Source organism: Rhineura floridana, chromosome 2 (assembly GCF_030035675.1).
Source record: "Rhineura floridana isolate rRhiFlo1 chromosome 2, rRhiFlo1.hap2, whole genome shotgun sequence".
Taxonomy (NCBI): Eukaryota; Metazoa; Chordata; class Lepidosauria; order Squamata; family Rhineuridae; genus Rhineura; species Rhineura floridana.
Genome location: NC_084481.1, coordinates 134,149,971 through 134,158,529, shown reverse-complemented (window position 1 = coordinate 134,158,529; position 8,559 = coordinate 134,149,971). Strand labels below are relative to the sequence as shown.

Below are 8,559 nucleotides of genomic sequence, written 5' to 3'. Positions count from 1 at the left end.
TCTTTTCCACCTTCCAATTTGTTTTTTCTGAAGACATCTCTCAATCTTTAAAGGGAATGAATCCTACCACTTGCCCACTTGATCCATGCCCTTCCTGGCTCATAAAAATATCTAGAGCTGAACTAGCTGACTGGCTCAGTGTGATTGTCAACTCTTCCCTCCAACAAGGTTATTTACCTGAATGTCTGAAGGTGGCAATTATTACTCCATTATTAAAAAAACCTTATCTTGATCCTACACAGTTAAACAATTTCCGTCCAGTATCCAACCTGCCTTTTTTGAGCAAAGTCATCGAAAGAGCTGTAGCCACACAAATTCAAACATTTCTAGACTCCACCAGCGGCTTTGATCCCTTTCAATCAGGCTTTAGGCTGAATCATGGAACTGAGACAACTTTAGTTGCTCTAATCGACGATCTTCGACTTGAACTCGACAAGGGTAACATATCCCTGCTAGTTCTATTAGATTTATCAGCTGCTTTTGATACTATCGACCACGACATCCTTTTAGATCGTCTATATCAAATGGGATTTAGAAGCATAGTATTACAGTGGCTCCGCTCCTTCTTAGAAGGCAGGTCTCAGAGAGTTGCCCTTGGGGATTATTGTTCCACACCCTGGCCTTTACGATTTGGTGTCCCTCAAGGCTCCGTCCTATCTCCGATGTTATTTAACATTTATCTCAGACCTTTAGGCAAGATTATCCGAGAATTTGGAATTCATTATCATCAATATGCGGACGATACTCAGCTCTACTGCTCTTTTCCACCAAATGCAAAAGAAGCTGTTCGTTCCCTTAATCAATGTCTTGCGGCAGTACAGAACTGGATGAACAGTAACAAACTAAAGTTTAATCCAGAAAAAACAGAGGTCATTCTTATCGGAAAAAGTCCTCCCCAAGAAGCAAGCAATTTACTGTCACTAGATGGAGTTCTTCTCCCTCTAAAGACTCAAGTCCGTAGCCTGGGCATAATTTTGGACTCAGATTTAACTTCAGAACCCCAAATTACAGCTGTTTCCAGAATTGCATTTGCCAAATTAAAACTTGTCCATCAACTTCGACCGTTCCTGGGAATGTCTGACTTAAGAAAAGTTACCCAAGCACTAGTGACCTCGCGGTTAGATTATTGCAATTCCCTTTACATCGGACTTCCTGCCAAATCGCTCCGACCACTTAAGCTAGTACAAAGAGCAGCAGCAAGAATGATCACCGGTACCGGTCCATGGGTCCATACTACGCCCCTTCTCCACCATCTGCACTGGCTCCCCATTAGATTCCGGCACCAGTTTAAGATTCTGGTCCTAACATTCAAAGCCCGACATGGATTGGCACCGACATATTTGGCAAATCGTCTCTCTGAATTTCAGTCCTCTCGCCCTATCAGATCGACCACCGAATTTACTTTTACTGTCCCATCGACTTTTACCATTCGACATACGGCTATTAGAAACACAACCTTCTCGGTTGTTGCTCCCTCTTTATGGAACCAACTTCCGCCCGAAATACGACTTTCTCCTTCTATCACTGATTTTCTTCGCCGGATCAAAACATTTTTATTTCACCAAGCTTTTAATGTCTGAAGGGAAATGCCGTAGAAAATTGCTTAGTAAATTATTAACTGTACTTTTAACCGTTTATTTTACTTGTTTTGTATTGAATTTTGTTTTGTTCTCCGCTCTGAATTCTAAATTTTTTGAACTAGAGCGGAATATAAATCCGTTAAATAAATAAAAATAAAATAACAAAAACCAACAATAACAAGCACACACTGGGTTATTACCTACCATACAAAGAGTATGACGATGCAGTTGGTGTCTTGTTTGGGCAGGTAACCCAACATAATTTCTGTAACTTATAATGATGCTGACAGCCTTTTATGCCCAGTTCTTTTACATGTTTCTTTGCCAGATGACGCTGAGAGCTGAAGGAACATTGTTGCTATAGCTTACAAGAATTTGGGTGATTTTTTAAAAATGTACTAATTCAGCTCGCTGTCATGCTAGCACTATCAACCAATACTGGTCCAAAATTGCTATCCTTTGTTCACTCATATTTTACAGAGCCACAGTGCATTTTATTTATTTTTAAAGCAAACCAAAACGGCATACACAAAAAGAGCCAGATTATGCTGTTGCTAGCCCTTCTCTTATCCACCAAAAGAGCACTGCCAGAGCTGAGAAGGGTTCCATTCCCCCCCACCTTTGAAAAATCACTGAAATGTTTTTATCTGCAAACAGCGTGGCAGAATTGGACTGATGGGCCTGGGGTGCATTTTGGCTCAGCCTTACTCAAGATGAAGGCATAAATCAGTTGCAACCCAAGTACTGCTGCTACATGCATTTTTACCCTGCTGTTCAGTCAAAAAGGCACACATAAGCCTAAAAGGCGTGAGGCTAAAACAGTTACATAGGAATTATTTTACAATAGCCAGCTGGAATGGAAGCAGTTCAGGGACAGTAGGAGCCAAAAGGAACTGGCCTCTCAGCAGAGCCCATGGAGTGGTATTGCATTCCATCTCTGCTTCTCCTTCAGCCTGATGGAATGGCAGCAGTACATGGAGGCGGGGTGTTCAGAGCAGCAGCAGTGCCCTCCCAGCAGAGGTCATGCTGCCTTCACCAGGTTAGGAATGGGATGAAGCGGTAGCAAAATTGAAGGTATTCTTGGCAGTGTCAGTGTGCATGAGACTGCAGGAAAACAACAATGCTGGTGGGGAGATCCCTGAGCTCACTGTCGCCTTGCCCTCCCCATCCTCATCCTGGTGAATGGAGTGGAGTGCCTCTACTCAGAGGGCACCATTGCTATGATGGGGTGCTAAGCAAACTCAACTGTAGAGCATTGGTTGATTATGACCAGCATCAGTGAAAGGCACCTACCCAGTCTAATGAGACCTCTCCAAAACATGAGTGATCTCCCAAGACTGCATTTAATATACATTATGGTTTTCCCCTGTTTTCATAGTAAGGCAAACTGAAGTCACAGCTGAGGTTTATATTAGAAAAGGGATTTGAGATTGCAGGCTCAGCCCCAAGCAATATTAAATCGTGTCTTTTTCTTTCTGCTTTGAATTTTGGCATCAGACTAGCATTTGATACAATACAGTACGTTCTGATATGACATATAAACACTGGCTTTTAATTCCTACTTCATCCCCTTAATGCACCTTTTATTTTCTGTCCAAAAGCTTTAATGTTTTCTAATGTATATGTATTAAAACAAAAATCCAATGGTCTTGCTCACTTAACTACAAGTCAACTTCCCTACTTTTACTGTGTTAAGGCGGTGCTTTGCTACAGCAGAACCAAACTCTTTTAAGTTTAATTCATCCTTTTAACTGCAAATATTCCTGAAAACCACTTTGTTCATGTGTTAATGCATTAATAAAATCTAATTTTGGAACCAACTGGCCGACTGGATTCTTGCCTACTTGCAAAACCCTTTCCAGCTATAGCAGTGTCTTACATGGATGCTAGAATAACAGTAACGGTAGGGAAAGAATACTTTAGAGGTAATCTCTGAACGGTTTTTTGCAAAACTTGTAGATATGTACTGCTGAGATGAGCTTTTTATTCCTTCTAAACAGAAATCTGTTGGGCTACATTAAGGGAAATTCTGGCCTGGCCAAAGCTCTTAAGAGGATTGCTTTTGGCAGAGTATCCTCCATTACAAGAATGGTGTTCCTTCAGAGTGGGTCTTACTACTAATGTCAGTGCAGTAGAATTATTTTTGCAAATACTTCATTGCTTCATGGCACAGATACACAACTTTTCCCCATGGCATTTGGCTGAGGACATTCCCCCTCCCAGCTTGTCATCCTTAATTGATGTCTTCCTTAATTGAATTAGATCATAAAATCCACTATCTTGGTTTTTACAGAGGCCACCTCACAGAACCTGTACTTAAAGAAAAGGTTAACAGCACAGGGATATGAGAAAGGATATTCTCGGAGTGGGGACTCTGAAAACTGTAACTCTTTAAGGAGAACAAGGGTATCCTAATTACTCTTAGCACCCTTCACAAACAGCAGTTCCCAGGATTCTGTGGGGGAAGCCATGACTGTTTAAAGTGGCATGATCTAGTACAGATGGTGCCTAAAAGTATTACATAACCCTTATGTTTGATTCATGATTATATAATCCTCTAAGAGATAGTACACTCATGTTGAATATGGCAGATGGACAGTTGTGCCAGCACAACTACACAACCTGTCCAACGTCAGCAGAGAAGTTTGTAATGACTCAGCACTTTTGAATCATACTGGCAGTGGCTATCAGCAGATGCAAGAAACAAAGCACAGACATGGGTAGAAAGGAGGCAGGGTTGGAGACATCATCTCTGTCTAAAGATCTTTATGCTGTATAGATCTATCTTTGATGGCATAATACAAAGATCTAAAACACAAAATCAAAACAGGCAATTTACAGATACCACAGCAGGATGCATTATGAGGACTTATCTACACAATTAGGAATATATTTATTTATTTAACAAAATTCATAGGCCACTTAATCAAGAATAAAAATCTCTTAAGCGGTTTACATAAAAGAGTGTAAAATATTTATCAAAAAATGCTGATACAATCAACAGAATTTAAAAACAAGTGGAAAAGAAGCATAATGTCGGGGTACAGGGTGTTTCATAATCCATTTATATATATATTTGAAAATGTGTGTGTATGTGTTTTCAGTTACTGTTACTCACCTGAAAATGGGATTGGCTACCAAATAAAGGAATATGGTTCCCACATCCTTCTGCTTTTGCAATAGATATTCCCAATACAACCCTATTTCTCTGAATCTTGTTCTCTTATGATAGTAATACTCCAGTGAAATGGTCCAAGTTGGTTCAGTCATGGAACTGTAGCCTTCACTTTCTCCATTATGTTATTTGGCTTTTCTTTCTTTTCTTCCCCACAGAGCTTTTCGCTGCCCTGTGAGTCTGGAGGCCACAGTCATCCTGGATATATATCTGCTTGGAAGGGTCAGTGTGGCCTTAGAAGTGTCTTCTGCAGTCTCCAATCACTGTTTATAGAAATAGGTACAGGGTAGAGGAAGTGCAGTTTACTGTGATAACAGAAGAATAAGCAGTGCAAATGCAGGAATACTCTGGCCAGAAGAAGCGATGGGCAGTTAAATACAGGCTAATACCACAAAACTGTGAAGTGAGCAGCAACTTCATTTACTGTAGGCCGCTGGTCATTCTTTTTCTTCTTTGGTATTTGTTGCCCACTTGGCAATACTCAATTGTTCTCAGGAGGACAGGCATGGGAGTAAATTATTATTATTAACTGATATGACCAGAATATTGATCAATGTTTGTCAGGAACAGTGTCTTTTATCCATCAAATACCTGGGTAAAGAAGAATGTTTTTAAATTCCTCCTGAAAGTCAATAATGAGGGAGGCAGACAGATACACCTCACCAGGAAGAACATTCCACAAACAAGGAGCTTAAAAGCCCTGTCACAGGTCAATACCAACCCCTAGCTAATTGGTTACTTAATACCTTGGAGGTTTTAAAAAATATCCACGTGTTAATTCAACTTTCAGGCTATGTAACGTTACATATACGTTATATATATGGTGTTACTCTGTCCAGATATTCAAGTATTTTGGAACCAGATCATTGGTAAAATTAAAATTGGTAAAGTACTCAAAAGGGTTTGGCACCAACAAGAAGCTAAATTAATTTTTCATATGTTGATAGCAGCAAGATGCTTAGTTGCACAATATTTAAAAAGACAATGTACCATAAATTAAAATTGCTAAAATAAATGCTGGAGTGTTGTATGAAGTTGACATTTCATTCAATATAAACAATGCAGGATAACGCAGGGGTGGGCAGAAGATAGATCAGTGGAACAGCTGCAGCACTAGGGGACTGAAGAAGACCTGCCCTGGGAGTGAGTATCTGGCATCTGGGTGCTTACTACCAGCTCCTTTGGGCTGCTGTCTGTCCAGACAGCTGAAGTCCCTGGTAAGTGCTGCAAGGACTGGGACCCCCTGCCTGGCCCTTGCTCCAGAGAGAGGCTGCAGTTAATCGCGCAGCCTCTTGCAACAGCTGCTGGCTGGGCCAGGAGGCATAAAAGCCCAGGTGCCCTTGGGCAGTCCCTTAGGAAGTCCTGAGGGTGAGGGCACTACCCCTCTTCTGTTTTTCTTGGTTTTTAATGTGTTCTCTGTTAAACCAGTCTAGAGGAGACTGGTGGTGGGGAGGGCGTGTGGTGCATGTGTAGTTCCTGCACAGGATAGGAACCCGTGCAGTGAACTGAATGATAGGAGAAAGTCACCAGCTGCCTTCAGAGTGACAGTCTGTAACTGGCAGAAGGCTGGCCCTCCCTGTGTGTGAGACAGAAGGGGGAGTAGATGGGCCCTGTGTGAAAAGGTTTGAATGGGTTTGACTGTTCCCAATCCTCGCAGAGGCCTGCTGGGATAATTCGCTCCAGCAGGCTTTGTTGGTGGGCTCGTGTTGGGCCCATATTAGGTGTTTAGGAGGAGTCTTAGTACAAAGGAACATAGGTGATGCCACCCCAATTTCAGTTATTACGGGCAGAGGGAAGTATAGCCATGGGGATGTGCTGAATTACCATAGAAGGCGAAGGCAAGGCTACCTGTACCTTGTTCCTTGCTGTCACTCCTCTCATGGATGGGTTCCATGTTGCTCATCTGCTGTGCCCACTGGCCTGTGTGTGTTGCTGTTTAACGCCAGATCGGTATATAATAAGACCACTTTCATCCATGACTTGATTGTGGATGAAAGTGCCAATTTGGTGTGCATTACCGAGACCTGGGTGGGTAAGCTTGGAGGAGTTGATCTGACCCAACTTTGCCCACCTGGATACTCGATGCAGCACCAACACAGGCTACAGGGACGGGGGGGAAGAGTTGCTGTGGTCTACAGAATTTCCATCTCTGTCACCAAGAAACCACTCTGTCTTGGAGCTGGCTATGAGGGCCTGCGCCTGGTGTTGGGCCGAGGAGACAGTAAACTAGGGTTGCTGCTGGTGTACCATCCCCCCTGCTGCCCGGCAGCTTCTCTGACTGAGCTGGTGGAGGTCATCTTGGCTGTGGCGTTGGAGGAGTCCAGAACGATAGTGCTGGGTGATTTCAATGTCCACGCTGAGGCTGCCTCTAGTGTTCCAGCTTGGGTCTCCATGACGACCATGGGGCTGTCTCAAGTTGTTATTGGCCCAACACATAGGGCAGGGCACACCCTTGACTTGTTTTTTGCTCCAGATGGAGGAAGGGGTGGTATGGAGATAGGGGGGTGGATGTCACCCCATTGTCATGGTCAGATCACGTCCTGGTGATGTTTAGACTTATGGCTCTGATCCTTCCCTGCAGGGGTGGTGGACAGATTGAGATGGTCCACCCCTGGAGTCTAATGTAATCCACTGGATTCCCAAATGCCCTGGGGGAGTTTCCAGTAGATAGATCAGGTGACCCTGTTGAAGCCCTTGTCACGCTGTGGAACAGCAAGGTGCATCAGGCTCTCAACACAATTGCCCCCAAGTGCCCTCTTCGGCACTGTGGAGCCCAGCTTGCACCTTGGTACACCAGTGAGCTAAGGGCAATGAAACAGGCTGGACGACGGCTAGAGCGCAAGTGGCGAAAATGTCCTGTGAGGCTGATCAGGCATGAGAAAACATCATAACCATGCCTACTGTGTGGCGGTGAGGGTGGCAAAGGCAGCCCACTTCTCTGTCTCCATTGCATCCTCAAGTAGCCCTCCAGTGGAGCTTTTCCATATTGTCAGGGGTCTGTTGACAGCAACTCCAGGAAATGGAGTCTTAGACCCTTTGGAGGCCCACTGTGAATCGTTTGCATGGCACTTTGAAGGTAAAGTTGTTTGCCTCCGTAGCAGTCTTGATGCCCCATCCACATCCACTGTAGTCCCCAATGAGGTGTCCAGTGCAACGTCTGCTGCAATTTCTTGGGAACGGTTTCAGTTAATGTGGCCTGATGACTTACACAAGGTGCTTGCGATGATGTGGCCAGCAATGTGTCCTCTCGAACCTTGCCCCCCTTGGCTTATTAAAGCTTGCCGAGAGGGTTTGACCGAGTGGATCCAGGGTGTGGTCAACGCATCATTGCGGGAGGGAGTGGTTCCAGGCACCTTGAAAGAGGCGGTGGTCCAACCCCTCCTGAAAAAGCCCACCCTGGACCCATTGGTTTGTGACAACTACCGACCGGTTCCAAATACCCCCTTCTTAGGGAAGGTGATTGAGAGGGTTGTGGCGCAGCAACTGCAAGTACTCTTGGATGAAACAGATTATCTTGACCCATCCCAGTCTGGGTTCAGGCCTGATTATGGGACTGAATCGGCCTTGGTCGCCCTGATGGATGACCTTTATCGGGAGAAGGACAGGGGGAGTACAACCCTGTTATTCTTACTTGATCTCTCAGCAGCTTTTGATACCATTGACCATGGTATCCTTCTGGGCTGACTTGGTGAGATGGGTATTGGAGGCACTGTTTTACAGTGGTTCCGATCCTATCTCCAAGTTCACTCTCAGAGAATAGCATTGGGTGACTGTCTTCCAGTCCCCTGGCAGCCGTGCTGTGGG

At 44.2% G+C, this 8,559-nt stretch overlaps 1 long non-coding RNA gene across 1 annotated transcript in view; it reads right to left on the bottom strand.

Annotated features, from left to right (window-relative positions):
• Window positions 1-4,356: 4,356 nt before the first annotated feature.
• LOC133378311 (uncharacterized) overlaps window positions 4,357-8,559 on the bottom strand; it is a 48,522-nt gene continuing 44,319 nt past the window's right edge. The window contains exon 3 of the long non-coding RNA XR_009760947.1: window positions 4,357-5,018. This is a non-coding gene — a long non-coding RNA (uncharacterized LOC133378311). The remainder of the gene's footprint in view (window positions 5,019-8,559) is intronic.